The 19,794-nt window shown below is 38.3% G+C and overlaps 1 protein-coding gene across 3 annotated transcripts in view; it reads right to left on the bottom strand.

The window, feature by feature from the left end:
- ELF1 (E74 like ETS transcription factor 1) overlaps positions 1 to 19,794 on the bottom strand; it is a 121,839-nt gene that overhangs the window by 80,125 nt on the left and 21,920 nt on the right. Inside the window, exon 1 of one of the 3 annotated variants that reach the window (XM_004604601.2) lies at positions 13,574 to 13,657. The exons of the other annotated variants lie outside the window; for them this stretch is intronic. The gene's annotated coding sequence lies outside the window, so the exon portion shown is untranslated. Of the gene's footprint in view, positions 1 to 13,573; positions 13,658 to 19,794 lie in introns of those variants that run through there. 3 annotated transcript variants of the gene reach the window in all.

Here is a 19,794-nt window from a genome sequence, read left to right as displayed (position 1 = left end):
CTGTCACACGCAAAGCAAGCACCTTACCCACTGTACTATCTTTCTGACCCTGTGTGATATATTTAGTAGTATTATTATAGTGCATATATTCTTCCTGCTGGTTTTAACAAGTTCTTCAAGATAAAAAATTCTGAACAAATAAGGACTTGAGAGATGTACAGAAGGTGAGACACTGGCCTTGCATGTGGCCAGGATGTCACTCCTTAGCACAAAGAATTGCTCCTAAGAACTACTAGATATGGCCCAAAACAAAACAAAAATTTAAATAAAAAATAATTTGTAAAGGAATATTACATATTAAACATGTCCTAGAATTAAGTGCTTGGGAAAATATTACTAAAGACAACCCATAATTATTAGTCTTCCACTACAAGTATCTAAGAAGGACAAAGCAGCCTATGTTCAATTTGTCCCTCACAAAGCATTCCCATATATCAAATATAGCCCACCTTGGGTAAACCATTAATAAAATCCTTGGGAGTTTAATTCCATCAACCTCTTTCTAACTTGCCTAACAGGAGCAGGCTTCACCACCATCACCATCACAGCGGGGGCTACTGACATATTCTAAGTTGCCAAGAAAAAAATCACCAGCCAGTCTGACTAGAAGTTGAGTAAAATACAGCAATTTGAAGTTCTCCCAGATCACATTACAGAAAAAATGTAAATCATGAAATGACTAATGAGGAACTGAATCTATAATTGAAATGACTTCAATTATAGTCTCTTCAATTATTTGAAAGCATACTTATCTTTTCCACTTGGCATGTAAAAATGATTCATATCACTGCCAATTCCTGTTACTGTGAAAAACTAAAAGTTAATGCATAGAAATTTCTTAGACTGAGAGGGGCACAGTAACTCACTGCCTTCTTCCCTCGTTTAATTTCCTTTCAGACACAAGGATCACCAACTAGGGAGATGCTGAGTGTCAGAATGGACACTTTCACTTTCTTTGAGAAATGCACACTTCATTAGAAGCATCAAAAATCAGAAAAATACCATACAACGTACATATTTAACATCAACTTGTATCTATTGTTGTTCAACCACATGACAGTACAAACCACGATTTAATCAATCCCTATTTTTGGACATCTGAATTATTTCCAATGCTGCATTCTCAAAATGTAATCCTCAGGCCCAGAGAGGATCCAGAAAACTCTTTCAGGAAATTCATGAGTCCACAACTACTTTCAGAGAAATATTTAAGGAATTACTTGCCTTTTTACAGCAGGTTGACAGTTCCATTAATGTCAAATGGACAGTCCAAGACAGACAAGTGCTAGGGCCTAGACTGAATCATGGCTATGTCACCAAGGAGCCAGGGATTTATGAGGCTCAGTGCGAAAGCAGATGCCTGGCAAGTCTGAGACACTGAGTTCAGGCACAGAAAAATAAAAAAAACAATGCTGCCTAACTATACCAGTCATTGTATTTCAAAGTAGCAGTCATCTTTTTTTTTCTTTTTGGGTTTTTTTTTGGGGGAGGTGGGAGGTGGGGGGTTACACCCTGCAGTGCTCTGTGACACTGCCTGAACTGAATTGAACACAGGACTCACACATACAAAGCATGCAACCCTCCAATCCAGTCCTCACATATAAAGAAAAAGACAACTTTAAGTTCCCTAAGCTAGAGAATAAAAACTATTTATTCTTGGGCCGGAGAAATAGTAGAGCAGGTAGGGTGCTTGCCTTGCAAACAGCCACCCTGGGTTTCATCCCCACATCCCAATATGGTTCTCTGAGCACTGCCAGGAGTAATCCCTGAGTGAAGAGATAGGAGTAAGCCCTAAGCCCTGTCAGGTGTGGCCCAAAAATTAAAAAAATAAAAACAAAAATAACACCTTCCCCCCCCCTCATATATAAATACATCTTAACATTCTGGGTGATAAAAATTGAAGTGTGCATACAATTTCTTTTTTTTTTTTTGCTTTTTTGGGTCACACCCAGCAATGTATAGGGGTTACTCCTGGCTCATGCAATCAGGAATTACTCCTGGCGGTGATCAGGGGACCATATGGGATGCTGGGAATCGAACCCAGGTGGGTCGGTGCAAGGCAAATGCCCTACCCGCTATGATATTGCTCCAGACCTCTAGGAGAGCCAAGCAAGCTACTGAGAGTACCTCACCCGCACGGCAGAGCCTGGCAAGCTACCCATGGTGTACTCGATATGCCAAAAACAGTAACAATGACAGTCCTCATTCCCCTGATCCTGAAAGAGTACGCCATCGGGCTGTACTAATATGCGACAGAGACGAATGAAGACGGTACTGGCGCCCGCTCGAGCAAATCGATGGACAATGGGATGACAGTAATACAGTGCATAAAATATTACTGTTACAGCTAAAGTACAATGGCGATCTTGAAGAAAAGCACTAATAGTATTGTTGTGAGCTAACCTAGCCGCTTTTCAAGGAATGACATTCTTAAGAACTGCTCATTATCCAGAATTGGATATCTGAAAGGCATTTTCCCCAAAATGGACAAAGTGAGTCTGTGATTTCTGGAAAATCAACTAACAGTTGATTTGAAAATGCAACTATAGTTCACTTGAAAATGCAAGTTTCATTCATAAAAAGGAATACAAAAAAGAGTATGGGGGAGATTGTCTGCCACAGAGGCAGAGGGAGGGGTGTGAGGAGGGGATACTGGGGACCTTGGTGGTGGAAGATGTGCACTGGTGGAGGGTTGGGTGATTGATCATTGTATGACTGAAACTCAAACAGGAAAGCTTTTTAACTATCTCATGGCATTAAAAAAATTTTTAAAAGTAATAATTTAAAAATAATAAACTTGATTTTCTGAATTAAAAAAAGTAATGTAGAGTTCATGCCCGATTCAATCAGCTTAATCAACAGCTGAATAAATAGCAGTACTCCCATATTTTTAAAAAAAGAAAAAGAAAAGAAAATGCAGGCTTCAATTAAAAATCAGAATTTGGGGGGAGCGGAGAATGGATTTTATCCACTACTTTTGAGTGTGTTAGTTCTCCAGTGCATAGCCTTTGAACAAATTTTTATTTATTTTTATTTTTTCGCTTTTTGGGTCACACCCAGCGATGCACAGGGGTTACTCCTGGTTTTGCACTCAGGAATTACCCCTGGCAGTGCTCGGGAGACCATATGGGATGCTGGGAATCGAACCCGGGTAGGCTGCATGCAAGGCAAACACCCTACCCAATGCGCTATCACTCCAGCCCTCTATGAACAAATTTTGCTGTACTTTAAAATGTTAAGTTTCAAAAGTATGTCAACTTCTGAAACACTCAGATAACCAATGAATGACTATAAAATCAGAAAAGCATTATTCACAGAACAAGACTGTTGGATTTTAATGTTACAAAGAACAAAGAGCTCATTTGAAATCAGGATTTCAGAGTCATTTGACAATAACCTAAGTAATAAAATGGGAAGTTTGTTTATACAGACTACAAACATGCACATTTTAAAGGCGTTGTCATGAACCTTTAACATTTTAACTTCCTCAGTACATGAGTAACAAAATTTTTAAAATTTAATTTGCATTCCTTTATTATCAAGTTTAATGCTTTAATATAATAATTTAATATTTTCCCCAATTTTAATAAAATTTTATTTAACGAAAGAATTTGAAGAAATACAAATAAATGACTAATAAAGAAAAACTACAAATAAAATTTAAGCTAGGGCCAAAATAAAAGATTTATTTCTAAGAATGGCAGTTAAGCACTAGCTTTAATTGTGCAGTAATCTTTTGTTGTCAACTTTCCTTCAACACTCAAAAAAAAATTTAAAACTATGAAGAGATTTTAAAAAAGTCAATATAAAGCATATATTTACCAATATACAAGTTCTTTACAAGAGGCTATTGTCCACAATTAGAAGAAGGAAAAAAAATAGTAGATCTATAAATAATCAAAAACATAATACCTGGAAACAAACTTAACTGAAAGAAATTCGGAGAGCACAGCAAGCTACCAAGAGTATCGAGCCCGCATGACAGAGCCTGGCAAATACTCCCCATGCGTATTGGATATGCCAAAAACAGTAACAATAAGTCTCTCAATGAGAGACGTTACTGGTGCCCGCTTGAACAAATCAATGAGCAACGGGATGACAGTGACAGTAAAAGACCATATACGAAAAATAAGACATTGTTAAAAGAGAAATAGAAGGTGGCAAAGAAATGGAAAAATACTGTGCTCATAAAATGGAAGAAAAAAAACAATTAAATGAACATATTGGGTCAAAAAGACAGCTCAATGAACTGAATGCAAGTTCTGAAGGCAGGAGGTCAGAGTTCAATCCCTGGTACTACATGGTCCCAAAAGCATTGCCAAGGAATAATCCTGGAACACCAAGGTGGGAGTAGTCAAGAAGCAATGCTGGTATAGCCTTAAAATAAAAAAGATCATATTACCTACAGCAAGTAACACTCAAAGCTACCCTATGGGGGGGGGGGATTAAAAAATGGAGGCATAGGTTAGAGAGAGCTCACGGGGCTGGAGCGCATGCTTTGTACATGGAAGCCTCAGGTTTCACTTCTGTTGGTTCCTTGAGTACCATCAGAAACCATCTCTGGGGCTGGAGCAATAGCACAGCGGGGAGGGCGTTTGCCTTGCACACGGTCAACCCGGGTTCGATTCCCAGCATCCCATATGGTCCCCCGAGCACCATCAGAAGTAATTCCTAAGTGCAGAGCCAGGAGTAACCCCTGAGCATCGCTGGGTGTGACCACCAAAAAACCAAAAAACAAACAAGCAAAAAAACTATCTCTGAGCATCATCCAAGTGTAATTCCCTGAGCACTACCAGGTATAACCTCTCTCTCCCAAAATTATTTATAGTGTAGTTTGAAGTTCAGGATAGGAGATATCTATCCTGAACTTCAAACTACACTATAATTAATAATCAAAATAGTTGGTATTAGAACAAAACACACAAGCCAATAAAATAGAACTGAAATCATATACAACTAAGTTTCAACAAAGAAGCCAAGAGTATACAACGGATGGAGTAAGGAATTCCTTTTCAATAAAATGGTATTGGAAAATATGGATAGCCACACAAATTAAACTAGATTATTATTTCATATCATTTAGGAGCATATACAAAAAAAAATAACTGAAAATGGACACATGGGTACATGACCTGAAACCACAAAATACAAAGAAAACACATAGACAATGCACTTTTGGACAATCCACCCCAAAGATGTCATTGGTAGTTTGACTCCAATAGCAAGGGAAGCAAAAACAAAAGTAAAAGTAAACAAGTAGGATTAATAGCTAAAAGAGACTATGTACAGACTCTGTGTGTGTGTGTGTGTGTGTTGTGTGTGTGTGTGCGTTTATGACATTTTTAAAGCTTTTGTAGAATCAAAGAAACCACTACAAAAAAGAAAATCAACTGACTGGGAGAAGATCAAACATCAAAGGGTATATAATATACTAAATGAACTCAGAACAAAAATACAAAGTCTCCAATCAAAAATCAAAAAATGGGCAAAAAAAAAATTTAAAGATTTCTCCAAAGAAAACATACAGACATAGACATAGATGGCCAAAAAGCCAAGGAAAAAGAAATGGTCATTATCATTAACTATCAAAACCACAAGGAGCTATCATCTCACACCAGTGAGAGTCCTATCTACAAAGTCTGGAAACAAGTGTGAGAAGGTTCAGGGCAAAAAAAAAAAGAAATTCTTATAACTGTTGGTGGGAATGTAAATATGCCCAGCCTCTATGGAAAACAATATGCAAATTCCTTAAGAAAACTAAAAATAGAAATACCATGACTCATAAATACCAATCCGAGGTTATTTATTCAAGAATATGGAAACACTAACTTGAAAATATATATGCACCCTATGTTCATAGTAGCATTTCCACAATAGTCAAGAAATAACCTATATTGCAATCACAAATGACTGGATAAAGAAACTATATATGTTAAAATACAATTCTCTGATATTTAAAGAGATGAAATAATTTGACCAAAGAGTACCGAGATTAAGATGTGTGTATTGTGAACTCCAGGCTGATTCGCAGTACCACACATGATCCCAGAGCACTGCCAAGTGATCCCTGAGTATAGAATCAGTAAGACCTAAGCACTGCTGGCTATGGCCCCCAAATCCCTTGCTGCCCCCTCCCCAAGATGAAATCATATCTTCTGGTGCCACAGGATTAAATTCAAGATATCTACGCTAAACATAAATCAAAAACTTAAAAACAATCACCAGATGGTTTCACTCACATGAGGAATATAAATAACAAAAGCAATTACAACTAACTCTTAAAACCAAGAGGTAAAATGTGGCCAGGGAGAGGAGCAGAGAAGGGAGGGAGGTATAGAAAGGTGAAGTGGATAACTCTAATTATAGAAATGACACTAAACTTTGGTGCGGTTAAGTTTATACACACAGATGTGAAGCTATATTCAAAATGTATTTATGTTTACTGCAGCACTACTTACAGCAGGCAAGATATGAAAACAACCAATGACAGATGAGGGTCCAATGAAACTGAGGAGGATAAAGAAGATGTGCTGTAGGAGCCAGGGAGGTATCTCAGCAGTTAGTTAAGAGCATGCTTTGCATGTGGTAGGTCACCAGTCCAATCTCTTGCATGTCATGGTCCAATATTGCCAGAAGCAACCCCCAAACACAGAGCTAGAGAAAACAAACGCTGAGCACTACCAGATGTGGCCCAACAACAAAAACAAAAAAGATTATGTCACATATAGATGATAGATAATGAATACACACACACACACGCACACACACACTATGGAATATTACTCTGCTATGAACTGGAGCGACAGCACAGTGTTAGGGCATTTGCCGAGCACACCGCCAACTCAGGTTTGAGTCTTCTGTCCCTTTCGAAGAGCCCAGCAAGCTACTGAGAGTACCTTGCCCGCACACTATACGTGGTGTATTCGATATGCCAAAAACAGTAACAACAAATCTCACAATGGAGATGTTACTGGTGCCCGCTGAGCAGATCGATGAACAATGGGACGACAGTGCTACAGTGCTACTCTGCTATAAGAAAAAAATGAGCATTGCCATTCATGACAGGGTGTGGAACTGAATGGAGGGGTTCATGGTAAGTGAAGGAAGTCACGAGAAAGCCAAAATGGGTTATCTTACTCATATGTGGGATATAAAAAAAAATCATTGAAGGAAACAAAGACAACTGAAAATAAACTCTAAGTTTCTTACCCCAGAACTGAGGTTACTAAAAATGGGAGGAAGAATGGGGTTGAGAGGATTAAGGTGGGGTCCATATGGACTCTGGTAGGGGGACAATGATGACAGTTTTGGTTGGGCGTGTTACTGTAACATACACTTAAAATTTACAAAACTACCCCCAAAACATAGTCCAGTAATCTTGCTTTTGGTTTGGGGCCACAGCCAATGGTGCCTGGTAAATCCCAATGCAGTGTTTAAGGATTGCTCCCAGTAGTTTTCAGGGGACCAGAGAGAGCTGGAGACTAACCCAGGGCCCCCATAAGTAAAGCATGAGTTTCCATCCTTTGACCTGTATCACCCAGTTGGTAGGTGTATTTCTCTTAAAATGATTTCAGGAGAACAAAATATGGAGATAAAAGAAAACTGACGACTACAAAAAGTTAAAGGGTAAATGAAAGAAATTTTGATACCATAAGGCAGAAAGAATGAAAGTGAAAAAAAGTAGTTCTGGTGATGAAGATGGTTATCAATTCACATACCTAAAACTGGAATAAACAGTTTCTGCACAAAAGTATGTATGACTTAAATCAGGCAGCATGACTCTTTTCTTTCTTCCAATAAAGCAACCAACATACATTCCTTTTGTTTCATAAGGTGTGGGGAGACTTAACATTTGTAACATAACATGTCGCTTTAACTAGAGTATACAGACCATTCGACCACTTTCATAGTACACATACACAAAGATAGAGGTGAAACAAAAAAATTAATCCTTTAGTAACTTCTCCATACTAATGGGATTAAAAAATTGCTTAGCTGGTTGAAAACTGCCCTAATCAAGCTGACTCAACTCACTAGCATTATTAATTTTCAATACTTCCATGAAGCAGCTCCAAGCAAAGGAGCAAAATACAATCTAACCAACTAAAAAAAGCATTCATTTCAGGCATCTCAACCAATAAGATTCTTCCCATTCCTACAACAGTCAGTGAAAAATCTACATCTGTTAGATGGAATATAAGACAAAGCCTATAAATATACAGTCTGTGAAGCAGTTGAATGTAAAAAACAAAACCCAAAACAAATAAAGCCCTAAAGAATCAGGGCTGAGGATGTGGCCTAATGATAAAGCACATGGCTCATATGTGTGAGGGCCTAGGTTTGAGTCCTGAGTTTCAGAGGGGTGGGGTGAGTGCTATTATATATATATATATATATATATATATATATATATATATGTATATATATATATATATTTACTATTGTTTTGTTTCTGGGTCACATTCTGCAATGCTCAGGGCATATTCCTTGCTCTGCACTCCAGGATCACTTGTGGTGGTTCTCAGAGAACCGTTATATGATGCCTAGGATCAAACTCGGGTCAGTCACACACAGGTACAGCTCTACCTGCTATACTATTGCTCTAAACCCAGAACTCTGTTTCTTTTAAAAATGAAACCTCAAAAATAATATCCAGCATCACTTAGTAGAACAAACCAGGATCTGGAGAGAGATAGAGGAAGAAAGGCACTAGCCATACATGCTGCCACCAACCCTGGTTCAATACCCAGAAGCACATATGGTCCCCAGAGCCACGCCAGGAATAGTCCCCGAGGAGCACTGAATCAGGAGTGTGGTGAATCAGGAGTGTCATAAGCACTGTGAGTGGCGGCAACCCAATTTTTTTTTTAAATCCCTCCACTGTCTGTGAATAAGAATATAAGGAAATGAGATTGATCCTCAGAAACAAAAGCAACTCAAACAAAAAACTAACATTAGGAGAGTTGTAGTCCTTTAAGAGATAAAGAGAATATTAATCTGATAACAAAATCAATTATTTGTATTTTGTGGTCAATGTCAGTAGGCTGGGAAGTACAAGAAGAAAATAAAAGAGGAAGAGCCACAAAGATCAAAAATGACACAAAATATGAGCCAAGAAAAAAATAATGGGAGAAGAGGCTAACAAAATTAAGACTGAAAACATATCACTCCATTTTCATTACAAGAGACATGGGCTTCAAAGAATCACTGTTGCTATAAAATTTAAATATTAAAGTGCTAAATGAGGAGGCTGGAGAGATAGCACAGCGGGTAGGGCGTTTGCCTTGCACGAGGCTGACCCGGATTCGATTCCCAGCATCCAATATGGTCACCCAAGCACCGCCAGGAATAATTCCTGAGTGCATGAGCCAGGAGTAACCCCTGTGCATTGCTGGGTGTGACCCAAAAAGCAAAAAAAAAAAAAAAAAAAAAAGTGCTAAGTGAAAGTTCTTAAACCTGTAATCTACTTTTCTGAGTGTGTATCCCACCAGCAACTGTATCACAATCATCTAATATATGAAAATAAATACTGATAAGCCAACAGGAGTTCTGAAAAATCAGAATTTAAGTTGAAGTCATTGAATACTCTTCTAACACAGTTTGAAATTTTTGCTTTAACAGCATACTACTAGGTAAGTGTTAATTTTTTGCCTTGGTTACAATGCCAGTGAGACCTTGGTTTTTAAAGGGCCTTACTGAACTTTCATTTTTAAAAATTAAAGTACACACAGTAATATACAAAAACAAAACCACCTCATGATAATAACATTCTTACACGATTAAGTATATATTGGAATTTATTTTTGTTTTTATTTTTGTTTTTTGCTTTTTGGGTTACACCTGGTGATGCACAGGGGTTACTCCTGGCTCTGCACTCAGGAATCACTCCTGGTGGTGCTCAGGGGACCATATGGGATGCTGGGAATTGAACCCGGGTCGGCCGCATGCAAGGCAAATGCCTTACCTGCCGTGCTATCACTCCAGCCCCTATATTGGAATTTAAATGCTGTGGCTGGGTTAGCAGCTCACAAACCATTACATGGGGCAGTTTACTTTACCCATGGGAATTGCTCAGCTCAGGTGTTGGTGAGATGGTACTCTGGTACCCTGGAGAAGTCTGGTTCTTCAGAACTTTTGCTACAAAGTTAAAAATTAGACCCCAAAATCAGACCCACATGCTGCCTAGAAGCCTGGAACTTTAGATCACCTGCTGCAAAGGAGCTTCGATCCCTGCCCCAGGTTCCTATGATGTAAATCTTCTCTCTGGGTTTATTAATTAAGCAAATTGTGAACTAAAGAGTATTGTTGGGGAAGGGAACACTTTATATGGCTTCTCTCAGCAGTTTCGAGGAAAGGCCAAGGACAACTCCTTTGTCATAAGGAAAAAGAGCACCCCTGAATTTGGAAACTGGCTAACATGCTCATCAAAGTTGAAAGCCATGGGCCTTTTAAAAATTTAGCACCCCTAGAAGCAGCCTACTTAGGTACTTGGTACTTATGTATCAAAAGTTGGAAAATGCAAGAGTAACAGAATAAAGTATCTCTGATTTCAATTATACTATTATCTTATTGGTGAAAACATTCTCTTGTTGTTTTGTTGTTGTTTTAAGGTCAACTCAGGCAGTACTCAGGACTATAAGTGATGCCTGGGATTGAACCCTGGACGGTCGCGTACAGGGCAAGCGCTCTACTCGCTTTACTATCTCTCACCTCTGGTTAAAACAGGCAAATGCCATCATTCGTTATCTCATACTAATAATTCCTAAAGATCCATAAACTTTTCTGACTGTTAAAGTCTCACGCATCTTTCATCTCTACGCAAATAGTCCAAACCTAAATTTTACCACTCAGTGATTCATTTCATCTATATCACCAAGCCCTGATTCCGCAGTAAATTCTCAATCTGTGAGGAAAAACAGTCCCTGTTTTCATGTCGTCTGTCCCCTGCTTACTGTCCAACTTTGGAGGATCTACTACTGAACTATGTTCTGAGACTTCACAATCTAGGAGATTCAACATTCAAACGTCAAGTAATAGGAGAGCGGGGAATCCAAATTTCAAACCTAAATTACAGTAGAACTAAAGTACAACTTAATCATCTCAATAAAACACATTAATTTCCCTCCCACCCCATGTCACTGAGGATATTGATGGTGGGAAATGTACACTGGTGAAGGGATGGATGTTGGAACATTATATGAAACCCTGTCAGGAACAACTTTGTAACTGTGTATCACACTGTGATTCAATTTAAAAAATTAATTTAAAAAAATGTATTCTTAACACCTTACCACCACACCCAACTATGTCATCCAGTTCGTTAGCAACTCCTCTTGATCTAAAAAAAAACAAAAAAAACCCACAAAAAACAAAGCATGAAAAATTAATATGACTGGGGAGATAGCTCAAAGGGTTGGCATTAATCCCTTTAAGTATCTGTCTCCCATTGCAGCACCAAGAGTGACCCCAAAAACCACTGGGTGTGGCCCCAAAACTAAAATGAAAGAAAGATACCTGTATATATAGTAAACTTTTTTTTTTTTGGTCAGACTCTTGTCTTTAAGAATTTTTTTTCTTTTTTAATGAATCACCATGAGGTACAGTTATAGACTTACAAACTTTCGTGATTACATTTCAGTCATAAAATGATGGAGTACCCATCCCTCCAGCAGTGCCCATTCTCCACCACCAATGTTCCCAGTACTTCTCCCACCACCCCTACCCCATCCCCACACCTGCCTCTGTGGCAGGCACACTCCCTTTTACTCTCTCTCTCCTTTTGGGTGTTATGGTTTGCAATGCAGGTGGTAAGTGGCCATCATGTTTGTTCTATAGTCTTATATAGTAAACTCTTAAAATAAAGAAGAAGATATGTCAAATGCAATAAAATTAATTATGGGAAGGTTAAATTCAAGATGACTATAGAGACTCCAGATTTTATAAACTCATACAAAGTTTCATTTACACAAACATACACACATACATTTTAATACTTGTCATCATATAAGGCAGCATTTATTTTCCTAAAGAATAGGAGATAAAACTAAAGCAGAAATAAGCATCTAAATTTCCAAATCCTTGTTTTCTATCTACACATGCCCATGTTAATGTCACATTGCTTCAAACAATGAAAAACTCTAACAGTGAAAGAAACCTGCTACAGAAGTTGAACAAATACAACATCATTTCTCTAATAAAAAAGGAAACGGGTTTGAACACATTTTCAAAATTATGAATCCATTTGGCTGCCTCTTATCATCAAGCAACTTAATTAAGGTCTTATTTACTCTTAAGAAGCTACAGATCATTTCAAACAAAGCACCAATTGTTGGGATGAACTAGTGAGAGCAGCTCCCGAGTGGAAACCCAGCCATTAAGCTCTGTACAACCTTGAGTCAGTCACACGACCTCAACCCACCTGAAATGCACTGCCTGCATGTGTTTTATTTAAAATTTACCAATATCTTCATTTTAGGAAACTAATTCCCTCAATTTCTCTTATTTTTGTACCCCTTGAAACGTAATCACATACACACACACACACACACACACACACACACACACACACACACACAGAGCAGAAAAAAGTTTCATTAGCTTCTTCTTACAGACCAGACCAGAAGTAAATAGAGCCTCAGCACTCTCAACTAGGTTGACTAAAGGAGCAATATGCAAACAAAGATGCTAGCAAATGGCTCAAGGCTGAACTGGTAAAATGTCTGCTGTGCCTTTACTGTACAACCACAAAACTAGCTATTAGTAGCAACATTTCCTTCAAAGAATAAGAAACAATAATAACTTTTTTTATCTTACCTTTCCTCTGACTTCAAGCACTTAGAAAGTTACTAATTACCAAAGAACCACCTGAATATCACAGCACATAATAAGTAATTTGTAAGGTTTTATTTCCAAAAACTTCATTTGTAATCACTGTATACCCAAATTTACTTTCGATTCAGTGTGAATTACAAAACAAGTTTTCTAATAGTAAATGAATCATTCTAGTCTTTTCTTCTTAATAACCCCCTTTTCTTAGCTAAATAAACATTCCTTTCACTTAAACTACTATTTAAAAGTCCTATTTTTAAAGCACATGTTTAGTATCATTTCACTCAAGAAGGACAGAAAAGCCAGTGAGCCATGCACCTAAACCAAGCTGTCCCCAAACCTGCTCTTAACTAAACTGCAAAAACAAAGCCACGGCCCTCTAAATTTTTCTCTTAGCACCCTGATTACCCATAAATATAGTACAGTACTTAATCGTAACAACCAAGCTACCTTTAAAACTATAATCAGATTTTTAATAAGTAAAATTTGCTTTAAGAAAAATCTCTTTTTATTCTCATCATAAAGGACAGGAGAAATCACACAAAGTATAAAGAATGCTTCACTAAGATCTAACTTTTGAACGCTTTGTTCAAGTACTTAAGTGCAATCAGGCATGTGACTGACTACACACATTTTTTCAGAGTTTCAGCACACATTCAGCCATGTTCTTCGACAGGTAAAAACCACCCTCCGATTATCAGCTCAGAAAATAGCCAGAAGCAAACGCGAAACCGTAGCAAGTTACCTGCAAATAGTCTCTTTCTCTTTAGATACTGTCCTTGAGCTTGAAAATAAAAAAGCAATCCGGCAAGTTTTGTGCTGTTAAAATGGCTCCTGTAGATTGGGGAAGTGGTGTCTGTGCTTCAGCTTATGAGTCATACGTGAAACTAAGTGTTTCTAAGGGAGGCACGCCCATGTTGCTGTGAACCCAATTATTCTGCCAGGTCAAACATGCAAATCTACAGGTAAAAACGCGGAGAGGGACAGAAGCAGGAGGGAGGCAGAGCCAAGGATCAAGATCTACCCTGATTAATCCATTACCCTGCACATAGTACCATAATTTAAATGTAAGAATGAAATAGAATATGCATCTATAAGAAAGCAAAATTAAAATCCATGTTGATTTAAAAAATAAAATCTCCAATTAAAAAATATTTAATTATTAAGTTACTTCAACTATGAAAGGGAAAAGTGTAAGGGAGGGAATGAAAAGAATACAGCAAACTTTCTGGCTTTTAATTTAACAATGGACTGGGGAGTTTAACCTGGCTACTTATTAACCCTTGTATGAAAGGGATATATTGCTATGTAATCTGGAAAAGCTAGCAAACTGCAGTATCAGATGCAGATTTATAAGTTTACTAAATAGATAAAATCCACTTGAAAATTCAAAGTTCAGTGGAAAAGTAAGTGAGCATTAATCTGGATTTTAAATTTTAAAACAAAAAACAACAAAGACTTAGAAACTAAAACCTGATACAGAAAAATCATTTTAAATATAAAAGCAAGCTTGATGAAAGCCCATTTTAAACAAATTACCAATGTAACAGTGGTTCATAATATTAACATCTAAGCAATAGTCACTGTTTTCTTCACTTTTCAAATAAAATCTTCCACACATCAAAGTTTCTCATGTGTTTCTCACCAGGCTAAGATCCTAAGAATACCCAGCAAAATCTGTGACTGGTGAAGTCTTACCATCTAAGTTATCTAACCTCTGAAAAGGTACCTAAGCAGCTGAAATAGTATTACCACCATTATTAGCCTTGGCCCCTCACTGGGTAAATATTAATTTATTCTAAGAGCATAAATTGATTTTAAAAAAATGGCCTTACAGCACTTTCAAAAATGCCAGTGCAATCACTAGTTAGCCTTCACCCTATTATTTTAGGGAAAGAAATAATAAGAAATAGCCAGCATTTTTCTTACAGTGAATTACTCGGAAGAAATCATTCTGTCTTATAGTACACCTGAGAGAAGAAGCTGTTACTAAATTAGGAATTTTACACACTGCAACAAAAACGTGATTATGAACCAACTTTCAGTCCATTAAGTGTCTATTAATCTCAATCCCTGATAGTTACGTTTTACTAAAATAAAATTCACTGTTTAATGATTTACCATTAAAAACGCTTTAAACATTTTATGGTTAAGACATCAAAAACAGCTTAAAGAGTTTATCTAGAATGATTATTCAGAACAGAAAACTAATAGGTCCTCTGAGCAGACAGAGGATCTATTTACTGAAAAACCTAGTTGTTTTTTCCAGAGCTAAAAATTTAGACAGCCTCCATGTAAGTCTAATTATCTGGCTATCTTTTAGCTAATGAGTAGTAGAAATCATGGGGCTGGAGCAATAGTAGAGCAGGTAGGGTGCTCATCTTGCAACTCAGATCATCCTCCAGCACCACCTAGGGTCCTCCGAGACTGTCAGAGGAGTGATCCTGACCCAAGGAATGAGGCCTGAGCAAAGCCAGTTGAGCCCTGTCCTCTCTCTCCCCTCCCCCTGCAAAATAGACACAGAAATTACAAGGCATAAAAGAAAAAAATGGGAAAGAATTATGTTAAAACTAGTAATATGAAATAAGATTAAAAGGGTTTAAAATTACAAAAAATATAGCTTGAAAGGGGCTATTTGAAGCCATACTCTGTCACCATAACCTACATACTATATACTATGTATCACCATAAACTACCTCCAAGTCAGCATTATCAAAAGACAAAGTGAGACAGATCAAGTGTGTGTTGGTTTTGGTGGTGTTTTATTTCTGGTTTGGGGGCCATACCCAGCACTGCTTACTGCCACGATACTGGCAGTGTTCAGGTGACCAAGTCCAGCGAGGAATCAAACATCAGGCCCCCTGCACGCAAGGCTTGCAGTTCATTCTATCCCCCCAACAGTAAAGTGTGTTTTTAGTAAGTATATACACAAAACAGCTAAGTTTCTGCTACTGATCCATTTGTACAAACCTCGTGACTTAGAATGGCAGGTATTTAGAATAGGATTGAAAAGATTTTGTAGTTTATTTTCTCCCTCCCCTTTGCTGTGGTTGTGATGATACAGTCACACCCTTGTCTGTGAAAACTCACACACTTTTGCTGTCATGTTGCCCACTTGGCTGTGTTGTACCGGTGATGGATACGTTGCTGTGGCACTGTGGGTCTCGCACGGCAATGCCACAGGGATGGTGCTTAGTATGTGGGGCAGAGTCGGGATGGAACTTGTAGCATCACGCCTGCAAGGCAGCCTTCTGCCCCAGAGCTATCCCCAGGCCAGAGATTTTGCAATTTAAAAGATTAAAAAGAATTTGGCCGTTAAATTAAATAAGAGACATAAACTGCAAGCAAGTTATCCCTCTTCAATGGAAACCAATGTTTCAGCTGTTCCTAAGGAGATAATCCCAGAGTTGTTATTAAGATATACCGACTGCCCTTGGGTGAGGGGTGTCCATCTCAGCATTATTTTATTACCTAGAGGAATTAGATATTGGTTCTATGAACAGCACTGAAAACTCAACTGTCACCCCCCTCCCCCGCAACATACACACACCTGGCAAACAGTTCACAGTGCAAGTTCTAGAATCTGCTTGGGTTCAAACCCCAATTCTGCTATTTGCAGTTATTCTGGGCAATTATTTAACAATGCTGTGCCTTAACTTCTTCAGGCTATTTTAGGCTAAAAGTTCCCATCTCGAAGGATTATGGCGACAAAACCTATCCACGCACCAGTTTTCAGACACAAAGAATTTCCAAAGATAAGAAAAATAACCCAGTTTTTTGGGGTTTGTTTTGTTTCTGTGGTGCCCAAGATCAAACCCCAAGCTTCACACAGGGAAGGCAGGTACTCTACCACAGTACTGTATCTCTGTCCCTTAAATAATTTTTCAAATGATGAAATTATTTAAACCAATTAGCATTTCTAGGATTGTAAGTACACAAAATGTTAAGCCTATCTGGAACAAAGTTTAACAGTTTCTTATAAAGTTAAACATACACATCATAAAATTCAGCAACCCCACTCCTAGATATTTACTCCAGGAAAGTGAAGATATCTATATCTAGATAGATAGATAGATAGATAGATAGATAGATATAACTGTACCACTGTCATCCCATTGTTCGTCAATTTACTCAAGCAGGCATCAGTAATGTCTCTATTCCTCCCAGTCCTGAGATTTTAGCAGCCTCTCCTTACTATCATTCCCAACGATTGGAGGCTCTTTCAGGGTCGGGGAATGAGACCTATCGTTACTGTTTTTGGCATACCAAATATGCCATGAGTAGCTTGCCAGGTTCTGCCCATGCTATAGATATGTAATAATTTATATATTCATCTGTCTTTCTATTATGTATCATGTATCTGCCTTTATATCTATCTAGACAGAATTGAATACTGATATAGATTAAAAGAACTAGGTACATTTTTGTTGGAATTTTTTGTTGTGCATAGGTGACTATGTGACTATGTGTGTGTGTGTGTGTGTATATATATATGTATATGTATATATATATATATATGAAATAAATTCTACAGGGGCTGGGGAAATAGCACAGGGGCTAGAGAACACACCTAGCATGCATCAAACTACACCACAATGCCTCCCAGCATCTTCACCAGATGCACTGTCTCACCACCTTGAGACAGTCCCCTCCTGACAGCACCTCTGGGTGTGTCTAGTGGTCCCTAGCACCACAGGCTACAGTACCACTCTCTCAGGCCCTAGGGATGGAACACCAGCCTTGTTGATGACAGCTTAGTCAGAAGTAGCCCAAGGATCCCCGGAGTTAAAAAGACCACCCCCCAAAATAAAATTTCTACAGAGATGTAGTTTTGTTCATAATCAAAATACTAAAAGCCAAAATATTCATAAAATGGTGAATAAGTGCATATAACATATTCAGCCATAAAAATCTAAGAACTTCAGGCTTATACTGCAACATGAATGAATCTAAAAACATTCAGCTTTGCATGTGGTCAACCCCAGTTCAATCCCTAGGACAGCATATGGTCCACCCAAAGTGTCACCAGGAGTCACTGCTAAGCACAAGGGCAGAAATAACCTTGGGGACTGCAGGGTGTGGTATTAAATAAATAAAATAGAACTCATGGGGCAGAGTTCAAAGGGCTAAAGCATATGCTTCCCAGCACTGCAGTCTTCAGAATCCCCTCATACACCAACCTTGTGCCCTCAAAAAAAAAAAAAAAGGAAAAAATAAACAACCACTGATCCAGTCCAACTTCATTTTAAGAAGGGAAAGGAGGTCTATCAAAAAGAAATCAACTTGAGGATCAGAGCGATAGTACAGTAGGTAGGGCACTTGCTCTGCATATGGTGGACCCAAGTTTGATCCCCAGCACCAGCCATCGTAATCCCCCAAGTCTGCTAGAAGTGATCCCTGAGCACAGACCCCCCCCCCAAGCACCACCATGTGTGGCCTAAACGCAAAACAAAACAACCAAGCAAACAAAGAATTTCAACTTGAGCAGTGTTGATATCTGATTTGAAGTATACCTATCCACTCATTAATTTAACAAATATTTACTGACCATGAACAGTGTGCCAGCACTGGTCTAGGACCTATATAGCAGTGAACTAAGATCCACTGTTGATACATGGTCTACACTCAATTGGTGCTTGCATCTTAGCAAGACAAGTTAAACTTTATGAACTAAATATAAGTATGCTAATTGTTAAAAAAAAAGATTAAATGTATGTTAGTGATAGAGACAAAAAAAAATTTCAAAAAGTAAACTGCCATTTCAGAAAGATTAAATAGGAAGGAATCTTTTCCAGGTCACTAGTCATGAAGACACATTTAAGAATATTTTAGGAAGAATGAAGTCTGTGCAAAGATTCTATAAGAACACTGTGTGGCATATTCAAGGAGAGCAAGAAGTTTCAGCATGGTTCTTTGGAGGAAAAATATAGGGTGAGTAATTGGAGGAAGGGTACTCAGAATTACAGAAGAGCCTCATTAGAGGCTTTAACTGGAAAGTTCGAGTATATGAGTCATATATTTGACTGCTGTGTTGAAAAGACAGTGCAGAAGGGCAAGGAGAAGATAATGTAATCACCCAGGAAAGATAAGGAGTATAAACAAATGAAGCAGCAGAAGGGGAAGATACAATTATGGGCATGTTGAGGAATGTCCAACACAATTTTGGAATAGATGAAAAAGTAGGTTACAGGGGCAAAAGAAAGGCTTCAAACTCCATTTCTGACAGCCGGAGAGCTGTCACCAAAACAGAGATAGAAAACAATATTGATTGTGATAGTTTGGAGGGGGAACATAGGAGTTCAGATTCTGGCACATTAAGTCAGAGATACTCCTTGTGGTGATGTCAAATTGTGTATATTGTCCTTGAAGTGACTACATAGTTTTGAAGCTGGTAGTAGCGGCAGATAATAAATTAGTATATGTTTATCACACATACACACATAGCTATATGGACAAACATTACTAAAGGTATAGCTATCAATGAAAAAAGTAAATATTTGGGGGACTTTCCTATACACATTGTTTTTCTAATTTAGGGCCAGAGTGCAGTTAGTTTCGCACATCAGTAAAACCAGATGGTAAGCCGAAGGCACTTGAGGCAGAACCTTTATCGTGCAGCTTCTAGAACCAATGGTGACAGTGGGAAAGTTACTTCAAAACCATTATGGAGCGGGACTGGATCGACAGTAAGGCGGGAGGGCACGCGGTCAACCCAGGTTCAATCCCCAAAATCCCATATGGTTCCCCGGTACTGCCAGGAGCAATTCCTCAGTGCAGAGCCAGGAGTAGCTCCTGAGCATCACTAGCTGACCACCCCCCCAAAACAAACAAAACCCTATTATGGAATTTCAGTTTCTCCTTATACAAAACATTGGGAATCAAAAGATCTGGAATTTTGACACTATTTCAGTTCTGACATTCTATGGTTCAACATTCTCTCCAAGTCTTCTGAATACTGTTTGAGGA

Source organism: Sorex araneus, chromosome 1 (genome assembly GCF_027595985.1).
Source record: "Sorex araneus isolate mSorAra2 chromosome 1, mSorAra2.pri, whole genome shotgun sequence".
Classification (NCBI taxonomy): Eukaryota; Metazoa; Chordata; class Mammalia; order Eulipotyphla; family Soricidae; genus Sorex; species Sorex araneus.
Note: the sequence above shows the minus strand (reverse complement) of the source record. Positions and strands in the feature narration are given on the sequence as shown.